This window comes from Eptesicus fuscus, chromosome 16 (assembly GCF_027574615.1).
Source record: "Eptesicus fuscus isolate TK198812 chromosome 16, DD_ASM_mEF_20220401, whole genome shotgun sequence".
In the NCBI taxonomy this organism is placed as follows: domain Eukaryota; kingdom Metazoa; phylum Chordata; class Mammalia; order Chiroptera; family Vespertilionidae; genus Eptesicus; species Eptesicus fuscus.
This window is the reverse complement of record NC_072488.1, coordinates 10,279,225-10,298,154: the sequence shown is the minus strand read 5'-3', so window position 1 is coordinate 10,298,154 and position 18,930 is coordinate 10,279,225. Positions and strand designations below refer to the sequence as shown.

The 18,930-nt window shown below is 37.5% G+C and overlaps 1 protein-coding gene and 1 long non-coding RNA gene across 2 annotated transcripts in view; one reads left to right on the top strand and one right to left on the bottom strand.

The window, feature by feature from the left end:
* The window catches only part of NCOA1 (nuclear receptor coactivator 1), a 167,265-nt gene that overhangs the window by 89,025 nt on the left and 59,310 nt on the right, over positions 1–18,930 (bottom strand). Inside the window, exon 3 of the mRNA XM_054728547.1 lies at positions 950–1,105. The gene's annotated coding sequence lies outside the window, so the exon portion shown is untranslated. The remainder of the gene's footprint in view (positions 1–949; positions 1,106–18,930) is intronic.
* Positions 1–18,930, top strand: part of LOC129151936 (uncharacterized) — a 114,553-nt gene that overhangs the window by 56,199 nt on the left and 39,424 nt on the right. The window lies entirely within an intron of this gene.

Genomic DNA, 18,930 nt, shown 5'->3' with positions numbered 1-18,930 from the left:
GCCAAGGTGGGTGCAAGCAGGGGCCCCCCTGAGCCCCCCACTGATTGCTCTGCAGAGGGAGGCTACCAGCGGTGGTAGCAGCAGGGGGTGGGACCGGCGAGTGGGCAGCACCAGGCCAGCCAAGGCGGGTGCCAGTGGGGGCTCCCTGAATGTCCCACTGGTCACCCCACAGATCATCCCTGATCACCGGCCAGGCCTAGGGACCCTACCCATGCACAAATTTCATGCACCGGGCCTCTAGTTAGATATAATAATAAAAACGTTATGTTTCTTGAATGTGGTTATTATGCTGTGGTTAAGTAGGAGACAAATAATGAACATTTAGGAGTGAAAGATCATAAATGTCTACAACTTACTCTCAGATGATTCTTCATCATTATCACCATAATAGTGGTGGAGGAGCAGAAGTAGTAAAATACAGAGAGATAAAGCAAACATAACACATGTTTACAATTGGTGAATCTGGGTAATGATATAGAGGTGTTCAGTTTATCAATCTTGCAATTGTTTCGCAGTTTTAAAAATGTTTTTAATAAATGTTAAGGGGAAATAGAAAAGATAAAAATTTTCATTGTGACATAAAGAAAATAAAGACTTTCTCAGACGCACTCACTGAACACTGAGTTAAAGAATAAGAAAACTAGGCCAGACTTTAATCACTAGATTATTCTATTTTTTTTTCCTCCCTTTCTCTTTCATAAAGTCCAGGTACTTATATAACATTCCCTTATTGAAGCCTATATTAATTTCAATGTGCATTGAAGCAGTTTATAAAGTGTAATCTAAAACTATTTGAACATTTTCAATTAGAAATGTCAGCACATGTTTTATGATAACCTTGAAGCTTCTCAGATCATATATTTCCATAAAAATAAGAGTCAACAGGCAGTCATTTTCTCCATACTTTTGTAGAGATGAAGCTCTTTAAAAACAGAGCTACAATTCTTACCTGGGAGACTTCTTTGTTCATAATGAGTCCTCAAAACAGATAGGGTCAAGTTAGTGCTCCTGAGGTTAGCTTCCAGGGGAACGGGGTAAAGATGTTCTCCAGAGATGGCTCTAATCTCTTCACTCTCACCTCATTTAAGGACAATTATGCAAAAAACTAAAGCAAAGGAAAAGAAGAAAAAAAAAAAAAACAGGGAGGTTAGATTGTCATTTTATTGTTTAAGAGATGATAAAGGTCAGAATGCTAGGTAAAGAAAATATAACCTTTAAGGCCAAATGGAAAAATATTTCCAAAGACAATGTATAAAAGTCTGACTTTACAGTTAAAGTCTTTTCTGGTGATTAAATATATTGTATATTCCTACTTAAGACTGCTACTTACATAATACCTAATTACATTCTGCCCTTAATCTTTTGAAAGAGCCATTTATATGTCTTTAATTTTTTTTTCCTGGCTGTATTTATATGTTTATTCTTTCTACTTATAAATAACTAGAGGCCCGGTGCATGGGTTTGGCACCAGTGGGGTCCCTCAGCCTGGCCTGTGGGGATCGGGCCGAAACTGGCTCTCGGACATCCCCCAAGGGGTCCCGGATTGTGAGAGGGTGAAGGCCAGGCCGAGGGACCCCACGGGTGCACAATTAGGGCCGGGGAGGAACTGTGGGAGGGCTCCAAGGCGTGTCCGGCCCGTCTCGCCCAGTTCCGATCGGCTGGACCCCATCAGCAAGCTAACCTACTGACTCCTCGTGGTCAGTGTGCGTCATAGCGACTGGTCGAATGGTTGAACTAACAGTAGGACACTTAACCTATTAGGCTTTTATTATATAGGATGATTTTTAAAATATATTTTTTATTGATTTCAGAGAGGAAGAGAGAGGGAGAGAAATAATAATGATGAGAGAGAATCACTGATTGGCTGCCTCCTGCACCCACCCAACCGGGGATTCAGCCGGCAACGCCGGGCATGTGCCCTCACCAGGAATCAAACCATGACCTCCTGGTTCATAGGTCAATGCTCAACCACTGAGCAACACCAGCTGGGTAACAAATTAGACCAATGGGGAATGCAAAGTCATGATCTGTGCTTAAAAAGGTGCCTGAACACACACACACACACACACACATAAAGTCTCAACTTATATACAGTGCCCAAGTTCAAGCAAACACTGAGATGCTGTGATTTAAGAGAAAAATAAAGAGATTTTAAATACATTATATATATATTAAGGGACAAAGAAAACCTTAGGAAAGATGAGGACTGAGTGCCATTATTACAATTTTCTAAATGTTTCAAGAAGACAAGAGTGTTTCAAATGTCATATACCAGAAAAAGGGTCAGGTGGGTAAGTAAACCCTCCCTGCCTCCAAGATGATGGGAATCACAGTAACGACTCTTTCCACCTCATGATGGAAGTGGCATGCATGGGTAGAAGAGGAGGAGGCTGGGATACTGCAAAGAAGGGGAAAGGAAAAATTCTAGCTTGGTTATTAAATGAAAGATGGTCTCATGAACCCCAAGTAGAATTGCTTTTCAAATATACTGTTATCATCTCTTACCACTAACTCAGAGAGGTATTTCCACTAATCAGTCTAAATTTCATCTCTTCAAGATGTCTTCTGTAACCCTTATATAGATACCTCTGAAAGTCTTGCATATACTAAATCTTATAAAGCAAATATTATTCTTTATATGTAAAACTAAAATATTTCATTCAATGGAATCCTACTGTGAATCATTCTTTTAAAAATTAATCCCATCTTAACATCTTTTGTATAAAAAATTTTTGAGACAAATGAATATATAAAAACTTAAATAAACACAAACAAGAATAAAAATTAAAATTGCCCATACAGACCTATACATTGAACCATTAATAATAACTTGACCATGATATTTGTTGTACATGCTCAACAAAACAAATTGGATTAAATTTAGCAATATCATTGGAAAATAAAAGAATTGCTACTTAACATGCAATTATCTCATTTTAATGATGCTTAAATTAAAGCAATTAAAAATTTACCAGAGGAAAAGAATCTAAAAGGTCCTGTTAATTGTTGACCATAATAGAAGAAATGTTTTTTTTTTAAAAAAAACACCACAGGATCTACATATTTTGTTTAAATTCCTCTCATGTTTTAATCTAACAAAAGCAATAATGGTAACATAAGTAGTAACATCAAATTCTTAATCATAATTGAAAAGACAGTACAAAATGTCTACTCCTTCCTACTTAACCATCTGGAACATGTTAAAAACTCCCTAAAAGCATGAGAAATCTGCAAGTATAATTACACTCTGGGACTATTAGCATGACATGCTTCAATAAATACTTCTAATAAGATCTGCTGATATAATAATTGGCACTAAAACGAATGGATTTTCATTATGTGGGTATTTGTTCCTACTGGCTAAATACTCAAGAAAACTGATAAATTGTCCCTTGAATAGAAACAAACAAAAAAACACACCCAGCAAGGGCAGTGTGACAAGTTGCAGAGATAAAACAGAAGGGACAAGCAAAGAGCAAAAATCTGCAAATGCCTGAGTTCAATTCATATTTTCTCTCTCGCTTTCTCCCTTCCTTCCTTCCTCTCTTCCTGCACCCCCCACATTTGGCATAACTATCTGTGTTCTTGTCAAAAGTGATCTGGTTGGGGTTAGAAGAAAATGTTATATTAAATCTTGAGTTGGTTAAAAGCTAGTTTGCTAAAGGTCTTCAGACCAAATCCTAAGGAAAAATATTCAAAATTTACTCTATTCTTGATGGTTTGGGGAGGTGAACATTTAGCTACTTAAGTTGGAAAGGTTAAACAAGGGAACGACCCAACCAGCTAAGATCTTCAGGAAGATCGCGTTGGTAGCTGAGCAGTGGAGGCCAGAGGGCTGCTGTGACCATTTAATTCCAGCACAGTGAGCAGTGGGGTTTATGTAGGAACAGTTGGGCGGAATGAGATACTGGAATAAATCAGTAAGAACTGGGGGTAAAAAAACAAGAGGCCAAATTGCCTGCATGTATGAATTATAAAAGTAAGGCATGTTTACTGTACAAGTGTAGAAAATGCAGGTAAATAAAAAACACCCACAAGTGTTCCATCTAGAACTAATGCAAAGATTTGTATATTTATTATTCTATACATACGAATTATGGTACCATAGTGTACATATTGTTTAAGAACATCCTTTTTTCACTAAAGTTATATATAACTTCTCATGTTATCAAAGTCTTCTACATAGCTTGTATTGACTATAAAATATTTCTATGTGTGTATGTGTCATAGTTTGTGTTTTTTTAAAAATATATTTTATTGATTTTTTACAGAGAGGAAGAGAGAGGGATAGAGAGTTAGAAACATCGATGAGAGAGAAACATCGATCAGCCGCCTCTTGCACACCCCCTACTGGGGATGTGCCCGCAACCAAGGTACATGCCCTTGACCGGAATCGAACCTGGGACCCTTGAGTCCGCAGGCCGACGCTCTATCCACTGAGCCAAACCGGTTTCGGCTGTGTCATAGTTTTTAAGCAAGGCAGTAAGTAGTACAGGACTTTAGACTGTTTCTTTATGCTGTTAAAAACAAAACTATGATGAGGCATTTTTCTGGCTGAAATTTTGTTTACTTTCAGGATTATAGTCTCTAAATAAGCTCCTACAAGCACCAAGTTTCCTGGCATGAGAGATGGTGTAGACATTAATGCCATTTAGTGAAGACAGAGTTTGCAGGCGATAACAGATGTCTGAGGGAGAGGCTAATGAATTCAGTTATGTACACATTAATAATGAATATGACATCCAAGTAGATAAGTCCAGCTGACTTCCAAAGAAGTGGAATAAAAAGGTTTTTGGAATACCTGGTAGTAGAGTAGATGAGATGACCAAGGAAAAGTGAGAAGAGAAGAGAATAAATTACCACAAAGACAATCCAATATTTAAGGAAGGGAACAATTAAAAAAGAGAGATAGACCGGCCAGCGTGGCTCAGTGGTTGAGCACTGACTTATGAACCAGGAGGTCACAGTTCGATTCCCAGTCAGGACACATGCCTGGGTTGCAGGCTTGATCCCCAGTGTGGGGCATGCAGGAGGCAGCCGATCAATGATTCTCTTTCATCATTGATGTTTCTATCTCTCACTCTCTCTTTCTACCTTCCTCTCTGAAATCAATTAAAAAAAATTTTTTTTAAAGAGAGAGAAAATGAGTCAAGGTAAGAGGAGAAAACCAGCAAAAGTTGAGGGTAGAAGATCATAATGCCCACTTTCAATAACTGCTTTGAACCTGCCCAATCACAATCCCTTTAAAACAGAACAAACTCTTAAAAAGTACCCAAAGGTAGTCAAGAGTCCCTGCAAAATAAACCCCAATAAAGCACAAACACTTCCCTAAAAGACACCAGGAACTCAACAAGCCTCACCACCAGCACAATCATTGAACTCACAGGCTTTTATGCTCAGTGTGTCTACCACCCTCCCCCAACTTCACGCCATCATAATCCAAGTAACGTTTGTGGGAGAGCATTATAAAATTTTTTTAGGGTGGGGGGGGTGGCCTAAAACTATTTTTCTCCCTTCAAGGTTATGGTTAGTCCTAGTATACTAAGATTTATTATCACGTACATGTTCACAATTTCAACTCCATTTTACAAACTTTCCTAAGTATCTTTTCCAGAATTAATTTTTATAAACTTGATTTCATTTTCCCCTTACTTTTTGTACCCTCTGCTTACCCTTTAGGGATTAACAGAAGTACAAATCATTGTATATTCAATAACTAGCCATAAAAATCAATGTCCTACAGAGCAATGAAAATGAATTTTAGAAATTTAAAAGTAGATCTTAGGACAAAAACAAAAAAAGTAACTCTTAAGAAAACATTTACAATATACCTTTTTTGTTGTTGTTAATCCTTACCCGAGGATATTTTTTCCATTGATTTTTAAAGAGAGTGGAAGGGAGGGGGAGAGACAGAGAAAGAGAGAGAAACATTGATGTGAGAGAGAGACACATCAACTGGTTGCCTCCTGTATTGCTCTAACTACTGAGAAACCAGCCAGGGCTATACCATTTTTTATAAAGTTCAAAAATAAGCAATCAATAAACTATATTATTTAGGTACAGATTTACATATAGTAAAACTTATTATAAAAAATTAAAATAACTAAAAAAAAATTAAAATAACTTAGAAAATTCAGTATAGTGTTTACACATGGGGAGAGACATGAAAAGGGATGATTGAGAAAGGCTTACACAAGGAGTTTCCATTATATTCTTAAATTTCATTTCTTAGGTTGGGCATACATAATACTGCTTAACATACTAAATAATACTTTAAAATTTACATTTTGGTGAAGGACAATAATTTTTTAATGAATGAATTAAGGAGATTATAGAATAGTGTTTTATGGAGCATAACTCAAATATTTCAAATAATTCTATCTATTTTCTTATTTATTACTCAAGATAAATTGTCTTGATCACCTAGAGAACTATTATTCAAGAAACTACTAGTTAGCCCTGGCCAGCTGGCTCAGTTAGTTAGAGCGTTGCCCCAATACACCAAGGTTGCAGGTTGATCTCAGATCAGGGCACATACAAAAAATAACAATGAATACATAAATAAATGGAACAACAAAGCGATGTTTCTCTCAAATCAGTTATTAAAAAACCACTGCTAGTTATTACTTTCCTACTAGAAAAGAATTTAGTTTATTTAAAACGTTTATCAGTAACCATTCAGTAAATTATAATTAATATAACTGACAGCTACATTGAAGTCCCAGTGTGCTCTTCCTGAATTTTAATTATAGTGGATATTTTTTTGAAATTACATATGTAGTGACAAGGAATAATTAGGGGGAAAGATTAAAGTGCATACAAAGGAAGGAATACTTGTATTCTGACCTCTCGGGTAAAGGTGGAGTAAGGAAGATTTGTTTTCCAAAGAATGATCTCCAGAGGAATCCCAATTAATAAAACTGTCAGGAAAAGAACTGGCATTAAGATGTTCAGGAATTATTAACCATTTGTACGCCATAAGCGTCTATAGACACAAGCAGCAGACCTTTTTTAATTAAATTCAAAATATCGTGGCAGTTAACTGGGTAAATCCTTTTCTCCAAGCATTGTTAAAAATGTAGCTTCATTGACTAATTATAAATAAACAGTATTTTTGGTAAACTGAAGTTACAGAATTATGGAAAATCTACCATGTAAACTGCATAAATATTTTAAATACTTCACTCTCTAGTAACTTTGTAAGTGACAAATCTTAACAATAGCAGATATTATTTGTATTGTAAGATGGTAACACGTACTGAAACCTTGAAAACAGACTACTTGGAAAGAAAATCCGTTTGGCTTGATGAAAACTAAAGTTCTGAATATATATGCAATTTTCTTTCAGTAATTCAAGTTCTATGCATACCATACATACTGTTATAAATATAATCTAAAAAAGAGATTTACCATGGGAGCAGTAAAAGTAAGAGGCAATACGGTTTGGAGAACACAAATCAGAATGGGGCTTGAGAAGCAGACACTGACGCAATACTATCACTGAAAGAAGCAAGAGGAGATAAGCTAACGCACCATGATAATAGTAAGAATATGTGGTTCTGGACCAAGGAACATCCCAATTAATGCCCTGTTAAGGCTCTAGGCAAAACAAAGTAATGAAAACAAAGGCATACACAGTGTGATGACAATATAAAGAATGACAAATGGGAAATAGATAATCTCAATGCTGTCCTCAAGAAGTGACCAATGCTTTCATGGATTTTTTTTTTCCGTATTTTATTTATTGAAATATATTTTATTGATTTTTTACAGAGAGGAAGAGAGAGGGATAGAGAGTTAGAAACATCGATCAGCTGCCTCCTGCATGCCCCCTACTGGGGATGTGCCCGCAACCAAGGTACATGCCCTTGACCGGAATCGAACCTGGGACCCTTCAGTCCGCAGGCCGACGCTCTATCCACTGAGACACACCGGCCAGGGCGCTTTCATGGATTTTTGAGACTGATAGTCTAAAGAAGAGAATGGGGAATGAGAAAAGAAAGGTAAATTATATGACTAACTGAAGCTACAGTTTCAGGTATTTTTTAGTTGAAATTAACATTTAAATCAGCAGACTTTGAATAAAGCAGATAATCCTCATTGATTGGCTGCATCCTGCACATGCCTACTGGGAATTGAGCTTGCAACCTGGGCATGTGCCCTGACTGAGAATCAACTGTGACCTCCTGGTTCATGAGTCGATGCTCAACCACTGAGCCACACCAGCTGGGCCATTTCATTTTCTTTAGGTAAACAATCCACCTGGAGGAAGGTCTTCAATAAAAATATCAAACTAAATATATGAAATATCGAATTGCTATAATGGCTTAAATTTCTGTAAGATTATAATTATGATTGGTTAAGTCTGTTGAGCTATAACATGTATTTGCTTATTACTTATATCACTAAGAAGAAAACTTCAAAACACTTACAACTTACAAAAAACTTTTTATATTTTAAAAACTTTTTTCCAATGTAAAAGTAAAGAAAGTAGAGGAACCTGATTTATTAAGGAGGGAAATAAGGAACAATTACACAATTCTGTAGAGATTAATTTATAAGGTTTTATAAATCCTCTTCAGAGTAAGCTCATATTATAATTTACAATGTAGATCTTTTGTATAAGCTTCTCTTAGGATTTCTCTTATCTAAAATGGGCCCCTGGGGAACCAGCAAGAAGAAATTCTATGATTATCTTCTGATGCAATAAAGGGAGAGGTCTTTCTAATACTAAATTTAAGGAAAATAATGACTCTTCCCTGAGAGTCATGGCAATATCTCCATCATGAATATGAAAGCAAAATGGTTATAATTTCTGGTGTATTTCTTTTGTCTTTTTATTTAAGCAACATCTAATTTTCTTAAGGAAGTGTTTTTCATTAAGTTATGAAATCATACATTAAGCCTTTTTATAATGAATTATAAATTACAGTTTGTCCAGTTCACAAAAGAAAAACATTTAAACACATTTATATAACCTACTTATGCAATGTGGATTCTGGATTCTTCAATGTTCCCCTTACAAATTACTTAGGGACTGTGGATATATTATCATGTTTACTTGAATAACTACACATTTACCAGGAAATAAAGCAAATATCTGGATCTGAGTCTACAGTCATCCTTACAAGCCTAATCTATCTTCTAAATTCTTTTTTTTTTCTTTTAAAAAAAATATATTTTATTGTTTTTTACAGAGAGGAAGGGAGAGGGATAGAGAGTTAGAAACATTAATGGGAGAGAAACATCCATCAGCTGCCTCCTGCACACCCCCTACTGGGGATGTGCCCTTGACTGGAATAGAATCTGGGACCCTTCAGTCCGCAGCCCAATGCTCTATCCACTGAGCCAAACTGATCAGGGCTATCTTCTAAATTCTTACTTCTGTTTATCAAAGAATGGTGTACTTACAGAAAATTGCAAAGATATCAGTAGCAGAGTTAAACTAGAATCTAGATTTAATGTTTTTCTCCTTTTCAGCATTTCTTTAGTTTTCTAAGAAGTGCTACTTAGAGCTAAAGATATATTAGGCGAGGCGTTAGGGTAGACTTCATATTTGAATGACTCTATGCAAGATAGCAGGAAATCAGACATAAAAACCAGGGTTTTACTCCCAGGATTTGCCATTAACCTGCTTTTGTAACATCAGGTATATTACAACTTCTTAGAAACTCAATTTTTGCCATCTGTAAAATAAAGATGTTGGTGCTCACTTCCAGTCAAAATATTTATGTAACTCTACATTTATGTGAGTATACGAATGAGTAACAGAATCAGAGCAAGTCCATGTGAGACTGTGGACACAGCTATATATATATATATATATATATATATATAGAAAATGGTAATGTAAAAAAATACGATGTTTACATTTGAAGTTTCCTTTCACAGTTTAGGTTTAAACTTTTGATTTAAAAGGGCTCAGTAAGCCCAGCACTTTCATCTAAATCCCCAGCATCCTCCTTTCATCTTGCCATTTTTCTAATGTCCACAAGGAATATAACCTAAGAGTGTGCTTGCTTTCCTCCCAAAATAATCATTCCCATACGTGGTCTAAGATGAACTGATCCAGTCCAATCTAGATCAGGGGATAGCAAACTTTTCTGTACAGATCCAGATAGTAAAAATTTAGGTTTTGCAAGCTATATGGTTTCTGTAGCAACTATTCAACTCTGCCTTTGGACTGTAAAGGCAGCCATAGACTATACATAAACTAATGAGCACGGTAGCTGCATTCTAACAAAACTTTATTTAAAACAAAACAAAACAAAACAGGGTACAAGCAAGTCTATATCACACCAAGAAAAAAGATGGTATACCTATAAGCTGAGGTGGCAGAGTTTCAGAGTAGAAAATCATCACAGAGAAAACAATTATAAGTCATTTTAAAATTCTCAGAGTCCTTTCAGCCTAGTATAAGAGAGAACATAACATAATAGAAAGTACCAATGCACGTATTCAATATATACTAGATGTTTAATAAATACAGATTTCCTTTCCCATTTCAACAGTGGCATCCCTTAAAATAGTATCTGCCTCCAAGCCTTACTTCTAGAAATCACTTATTCTGGCCTTCAGACAAGCGCTGGCCTTTGTTTCTTCTTGATCGTGGCAAATATGCTCCGGGTAGCACTATACCAAATGTTAGTCCTCCTGTATTCCTCTTCCCCCCATCACTCCAAAGCTGCAACTTCACAACCTTTCCCTTCTGAGCCTCAAACATCAGTATTACTATCACGCAGTATTGGCCCAGGGAAGGTGGTAAGGAAATAGAGAAAGAAGAGGCTAGAGAGAAGGTAGGTTCAAGTGGAGGACAGAGAGAAAGAAGAGGCTAGAGAGAAGGTAGGTTCAATAGAGAAAGAAGAGGCTAGAGAGAAGGTAGGTTCAAGTGAGTGGTAGCATTACCTCCTTTTTCCTGATTCTAACAAAAGAGCCAGGTGCTAACTTAGTGTTAATTTAAATGAAAATGTTGTCTACTCTACTGGGAACAAAGAACACTTCACTTCAGGAAAAGTGTTCCCTAATGAAAGAACTCAATTCTAACAGGGGGAAAAAAACAAAACAAAATACCACTGTAAGCTTTATTCTTATGCTTTTATCTAGATCACTTTGCCTCCAGCTGTGAAACTGACATGTTTTTAAAGCTCCAAGGAGCCTTTACTAGTAACCATGGTTACTGCTACAAAACAGTACAAGAAAAGTAGGAGAGGATAGCAATTTGAGGAGAAAAACAGTGTTTTTGATTTTCATCAAATGAAGCAATAGTAACGAGGCTGGGCAAGGGCCTCAAGATTATTACTTCTCTCCAGAGCCACTGAAGTGCTTGATCTTTCAGCTCCATTGGTCTAGTACCTCAATGGATCATTTTACCGTATCCAATGGTGATCCCCAAAATCTAACTCAGCCATTTACAACGAACAACATCTTGTAAACTCAACTAATATTCTTGCCAAGCAGTCAGTGAATTTGTTTCCAGCAGTGCAGCTTCCTTGGGGAAAAATAAATAAAAAATAAGAGCACAAGGTTGCTTGGAAGTATATGAACCCAAGCCTAAGAAGGTACCTATGGTTTTAATATAATGCCACTCAAGTAATTCTTCACAACCTTTGTTAGTAAAAGCAGGTTTTCATCAAAAATCCTCTTTTCAAACCTCCTCAGTTATGAAATAATAAATCATATATAGTGCCTATCATGTTTCAGGCACTGTATAGGATGCAGAGTACTTCACAATAAAGAAAACAGACAAAAGTCATGCCTTTATGGAGCTTACAATCTAACGTAGGAGAGAGACATTAAATACACAATTATAAATTGTGTTAATGTGCTATGAAGGAAAAATAGTAAAGATATTTTCTGGGATGTCAAGAAAAGCTTCTCTGCTATATAAAGGAGATACCGCTGTGATTACCTAGTCATTAATAATAGGAAAGAAGCAGATGGGAGGCCAGACATGGTAAGCATGGTCATCTGGGGCAGCTCCACCAGGAAGCTGCAACTTCACATGACCCAGGGAACCACCAGTCCATTCCCTGCAGATCACCGGGGAAAGGGATCCAACAAAGGAGAAGGTGGGCATATGCGCAGTGAGGTCTGGGTGATGTAGGGAAAGTGCTTGTCTGTCAGTCTAACCTGGGAACAAAGATCACTGGCTAGGAGGGTGGACACCAATGTAAGATGGTAAAATTTTGGGAATACGTAATCCCCAGACAAAGAATTCTTTCTCTTACCAGCTCTTGCTCTCTTGTATTCCTGTTTCTTGCTTGCTCCTTGACCCACAGAGACCTGTGCGCTAGCCCACCCTGTGGCCTCAGCAGCCACATGGCGGATCTCACACGGAATGGACTACAGCTGGGAACACAAGCTAACCTAGCCAGATGCTGGACTGGACGATGTCTTAATATTGGGCAGAGACTCTGGGCAGTGGCTTTAATCCTAGCTCTGGCTCTGCGGAAGACACAGCTGGGAAATGGGACCTTGGAAACCCAGGGGTTAATTCCATGCAAAGATTGCTCACTCTACTGTGCGAGTCTCAGGAAATTACTTTCCTTGCAACATCACAAGAAACCCACTTCTACCGGCAACAGGTGGGGACATGGAGGGCACTCCACCACTAATACAAATGCCACTATTCATTATTAAGTTTTACTCAAGAGTCCTAAATTCTCTTTTTTAACTCTCTCTTTTTTTAAAATATTTTTTATTGATTTAAGAGAGAAAGGGAGAGAGATAGAGAGACAGAAACATCAATGATGAGAGAGAATCATCGATCGGCTGCCTCCCACACACCTCCCACTGGGGGGGATCGAGCCCGCAACCCGGGCATGTGCCCTTGGCCGGAATCGAACCCTGGGACCCTTCAGTCTGCAGGCCGTCACTCTATCCATTGAGCCAAACCGGCCAAGGCAAGAGTTCTAAATTCTTATTCCATCTCTACAATAAACTGACTCTGCTTAAATCAATTCATCTCACCTCTTGGTTATTTCACAAAATGAAACAGAATTAGATGATAGTAAGGTCTTCCAAGCTTTTAAACTTTACACCTTTATAATTACATTACTATTTTTTTTCTATACCAGAAGTTTATGCCTATCATATTGTACAGATCATATGGTATAATCAGGCAACTATCTAAATTTGAGCAATTAGTTAATTAATCATTCTACAAGTAATCATTGGTCACCTTTGTGCCAGGTACTCTCCTAGGTGTTAGAAATGCAATAGTAAGCAAAATAGTTAAAAATCCCTGCCTTGATGGCACTTATAAGAGATAGACAATAAAGAGGGGATATGCTAATTGACCCTCATGCTGTCACAAAGATGGCGGCGCCCACAGCCAATAAGGAGGGAATATGCTAATTGACTGCCACGCTCTCAAAGATGGCGGCACCCACAGCCACAAGATGGTGGCGCCCAGTCCCCTCAGCCCCGCTGGGACAGCAGGTGTGTGGTAAGTACCCCAGTTCCCTCAGCCCCCCAGCCACCCAGGGCCGGCCCGAGGCACAGGCAAGCCTCAGATGGCGGCTGCCCAGCTGCCCAGGGCCGGCCGAGGCTCAGGTAACCAGGACTGGCCGAGGCTTGCACTGCTGGCAGTGGCAGCAGCAGAGGTGTGATGGGGGTGTCGCCTTCCCCTGATCACCTGGGTCGCCTCCCGCCCCTGAGGGCTCCCAGACTGTGAGAGGGGGCAGGCTGGGCTGAGGGACCCCCCTCCAGTGCATGAATTTTCATGCACCGGGCCTCTAGTAAGTAAAAAATATATTACATTAGAATATGGTAAGTACTATGGGGAAAAAGAAATCAGGAAAGGAGTATATGAATTGATAACTTCCCCATGCCCATTATTATGAGCAGGAATTTGTTAGGCACTAAGGCAAATAAAGACAAGTAATACCTGAGTGCGTGTCCCTGAGCTGATCACACTCTAGTAAACATAAATAGAGGAATATTAGAAAAGGCAAGTAAACAAAGTACTATGGAAACACACAGGAAAGAGCTACAAGGCAGAAGGAACTGAGTTGCAAGCTGCATTTTACTCCCTTAAACACACACACAAAACAAAAAGGAAAAGATTCATGTAAAAAAAATATGAGACCTATATTTTAAAGTTGTATTTTAAAATTTTATAAAACCTTTTTGTATATAATTAAAGAAGATATGAAAAAAAGAGATACAGACTATTTCCCTGCTTGGGAAAATTATTAAGATACAAACTGATCCCAAAATTATAGGCTTAATACAAATAAAATAAAAACTAAAATATGTTTTAGAAACATAATCATATAAGAATTTATACTACAATGGAAAGGATAAGTCTATAAGAAAAACCATGGAAATTCAGAAAAAGAAGAGGAATGAAGGCATATACCCTAATGATTATGAAAACACTTATTAATATGTTTTTTTCCACTTGCATTTCCTTCTACTGACTCCCTTAGTATTTATTCTATGGGAGTAGCATCCATTTCCTTGGGAAAGTTCAACAATGAAAAGAAAAAGAAATATTATGTTTATTCACCTACTAGAAATATTAAGATTCACCTTCTTAATTAAAGAAAAGATTTTGTAGAAAGACAAAATTCTTAAACTCTGGTTTTCCAAAAGAAGAAATTCTTTAAAACACTAATATTTTCTGACCAGGCCTGGAAGACTCAGATTATAGTTTCTTCCACATGAGAGAGCATATATCCTTTCTGTCATGACAGCTAGAATATAAAGCCTGCTATTTAGGCTAGAAGGAGGATTAAACCTAGAGAAAGTATAAATTAAAGTCTCAAATTCTTGATTATGGCCAAAGGACAGTGAGATAAAGAATCGGACCGAGACAGGAGAAAAAAGCAGTTAAACCAATACTCGCATTACCCTATCCAGGTAGAGGCTGCAGAAGGAAAGAGATATTGGATGGAGTGAGGAAATCTGGGAGTTGGAACAGCTTCTGTTCTTCTTCCTGTTGAGACTGTGTAAAGTGACTGCCTGCCAGGAGCACTGCCCACCCCCTACACACATACCAACCTCTTACCTCTCCTCATCCACACCCTAGCAAAAGCTGGAGAAAACCACATCAAAACAATGCAGAGGAGCACAATCAGAGTGAAGAGAGGCATGAGGCTGGTTCTGGAATCTCCCCTTTCTCCTAATTGCCATAGAATTCCTCCGTGCTCCCAAGTAGTAGAGGAAAGGTAATTGAAGATGCTGGATGGCGAATTTGCCAGAAGAGGTCACTGTGACAGGGGCAAAGTAACTCCACAGTAAAGGCCTGGAAAAGGGAACTCCTGGCTAGGGGGCCAATGGAGAATGACCTCAGGTAGTGTGTGACACCTGGGAAGATGGCCAACACATCCTGGATCCAACAGAACAAATCTCAAGTAACATTATTTAAACTTTAGCTGTAGACATCTGAGGAACACCCAAGGACAGTTCTGATGGCACCCTGGTAGTCACAATTCCAGGAAGTAGCCCAAGCCATCACTTTGAAGGAGAGATCAGTGAAAAATCGGAGAAGATGGCACATGGACTGAGGGTCCTTGTATTCTTCTACTACTACAGGATCACATAAGCCACATACATCCAACCCGTAAGTCTGGATTCCACTGTGGAAAAGTATGAGAGAAGAGATGATACCTGAAAGACTAATATCCAAACAGAGACTGAAATATCCAGAGATACATTTAAATTACTGAATAAGACTTAGTTTACCAGACTTAAGACCGATACTCTTCCTCCAGTTACCACATGACCAGGGTTCATCAAAAGGAAGACATGGCTTATAAAAAAATGAACAAGCTACATTTTCTTTGAACATCTGAATAAGCATGAGTCAACTGTAGTCCTACTACTGATTTTATGATGTTCATTTTATGTGAGAATTCAAAAGAAATACTTATTGGCACATTATAAAACAACATCACTTTAAAAGTAACAAGTGGACTTTCAGTTCAAGATGGCAGACTGAGCCCATTCATTTCACTTCTCTTCGTTAAACATCTCATGTCAGGTGGGCCTGGGAGTAGAGACAGGACATAGAATAACTGAAAAACCACCAAAGGCAACCAGTACAGCTCTGATAGTAAATAGTAAATGCTGGCCACAGCAGATAAATTCCTTCCGACAGCAGCAGCTGAGGGAGGGAGAGGTCCCAGTCTATTAGCCTTGTCTCTACAGGGAGCATGATAAAGAAAAGAGGGGCTCCACCTCCCGTTTACCACAGCAAGTGGGAAGCCAACCTACAGAGCCCTGTGGTCAGGAAGGAATTCATTGGGGAAATCAATGCTTTCTAAAGAATATTGACCTTGCCCTGGAGGTTCAGTCAATTGGGCAAAGTTCCATGCACCGAAAAATTGCCAGTTCAATTCCCAGTCAGGGCACATGCCCAGATTTGGGGCTTGATCCCTGGTAGGGGGTGTGCAGGAGACAGCTGATCAATTTTTCGTTCTCACGTAGATGTTTCTTGCTCTCTCTCTCTCCCTCTCCCTTTCTCTATAAAAAAAATAAAATAAAAAATAAAAATATTTAAAGAATACTGACCTTTACAGAATTTCACCAGTTTACCAAGATGTTACAAGCATCCAAACTATCTAAAAGTGGTTAGATGCTCAACCCCAGACTTACTAAATCAGATTTTTGTGAGGTTTAGACTGCATTTAAGCTGGGCCCCAAAGGGATTTTGTATATATCCAAATTGGACAACCACTGATTTAGACCTTTGTTTGAAAATACTGTAAAGAAGAATAGCCAAGAATCACCAGCTAATTAATAAAAACTAGGAGAGGCACCAAGGTGAAAAAGCAGGGGTACAATGACCCAAAGAAAAAAGAATAAGGTAACCAAAATAAATAGAATGTCTTAACTTTAATTGGTATCTTCAGAGAGATTCAAGAGGCCAATGTATCCACGAAACAAGAAAAATCTGTTCATAAAATATCATAATCAACTAATAAGAGAATTTTTAGAAAATAAAAACAAAACTTATTTTCAAAATGTGGGGTCCTGAATTAAATTCTGGAACAGAAAAGGACATTAAGTGGAAAAACTGATGGAATACAAATAAAAGCTGGAGTTTAGTTAAAAGTAATGCACCAATGTTGGTTTCTTAGTCCTGAAATATATACCATGGTTTTGTAAGCTGTTACCATTACAGGAAACTGAGATATACAGGCATCTGTATTAATCTTTGCTACTTTTCTGTATATTTAAATTAAATTCCAAAATATATTTTTAAAAGCAATATATATTCCATTTTTTATGGTCCCCGGAAATGTATGACAGTTACAGTTTTTCTGCATCTTTACTAGCACCTGGTATTCTCACTATTTCTTATCTTAGTCATTCTCATAGGTGTGTGTGGTATCTCAGTGTGGTTTTAATTTTCATTTCCCCAATGCTTAATGATATTGAACATCTTTTCATGTGTTCATTTATCAATGTTATGTCCTTTTTGAGGAAATGTCTATATCTTTTTGCCCATTTTTAAATTATTTGTTTCCTTATTGTTGAGTTTTGAGAGTTCTTTGTATATTTTTGATGTAAGTCCTTTATTGGATATATGATATGAAAATATTTAATCTCAATCTATAGCTTGTATTTTTATTCTCTTAACTGTATCTTTCACAGAATAAAAGCTTTGAATTTCTATGAAATTAGTGTCTCGCCTAACCTCAAGTCACAAAGTTTTTCACATATGCCTTCTTCCAAAGGCATTTTACATTTAGATCTATGATGCATTTGAAGTTAATTGTTATATAAGGTATGAAGTATAAATCAAGGTTCATTATTTTGCATTTGAATGCAAAGCCAACACCATTTACTAAAAAGGCTATTCTTTCTCTCTTGATATGCTTTTGCAACTTTGCCAAAAACCAACTGGCTATATTTGTGTGGGTTCTAGTTCTGGACTGTCTACTCTGTTCCAACAATCTATGCGTATATCCTTTTGTCAACACCACACCATCTTTATTTCCGTACTGACATTTTTAGTACCTTCAATATGCAATATGCTCCTTTCTTACTTCAAAAACTTTAGATATGCTGGTTTTGTCTGCCTGTACATTTTCCTCCCTCACCTAGGAAAGCCTAACTCATCTTTCAAAATTCAACCTAAATGTCACTTTCTCAGGAAAAACTTCCATCATGAAGGTCAAAGAGGTTTCAAGACAAAGGGAAAATATCAAGATGCATCAGTTCAATAGGGCTTCCAATTACCGACTCAGCAAGAGTCTGGGACTACTGGAAGTTTTAGGAAGCTATTATGATTTCTTAAGCTTGGTAACATCTCTGTCTTTTTTATCATGATCACCACACCTTCTCCACCTCTTCCTGCTTCTACCATTCCCCTAATGCTTCGCTGTAAAATACTAAAAGCAAAAAGTAAGGTGGCAAGGAAGGAGGGAGCTGTCAACAGTACATCAATCCACTTCTGCCCTGGATAGGTGTTGGAGATAGAAAAGATTCTCTAAGGAACAGAAGAAAGTGGATGAATTTCCTGGGGCCTCAAACAAGAAGAAAACTTATCTAGGTCTAACAAAAACTAAGGCAGTGTTGAGAACAGGCTGATCTTGTATTAAGTAATCACAATTTAGAGAACTAGCTGTGGGGTGGGGAGGAGTTGAGACTTTTAAAGAGTCTCTTCCCTATATAATTGACAACAATGATTTCTAAATAATATAAGCATGAAAAAAGAAAAATTAACTCAAATTTCCTGAGCATTTGTTATATGCCAGGGACAGGGCTGGATACTTTACATATGTGTTTTCATGTATTCTTTACAAAACATCTGTGAAGTAGGTATTACTACATCTACTTTGTAGAAAAAGAAATTGAGTTTATATAGCTTGATTGGTTCAGTTTTCTCCTTATTCTTAGTCTCCTAATTTGTTTTAATAATAATCATACTTATGAAAAAAATAAGCAATACATGGAAAAAAATCTCAATTTAAAAAA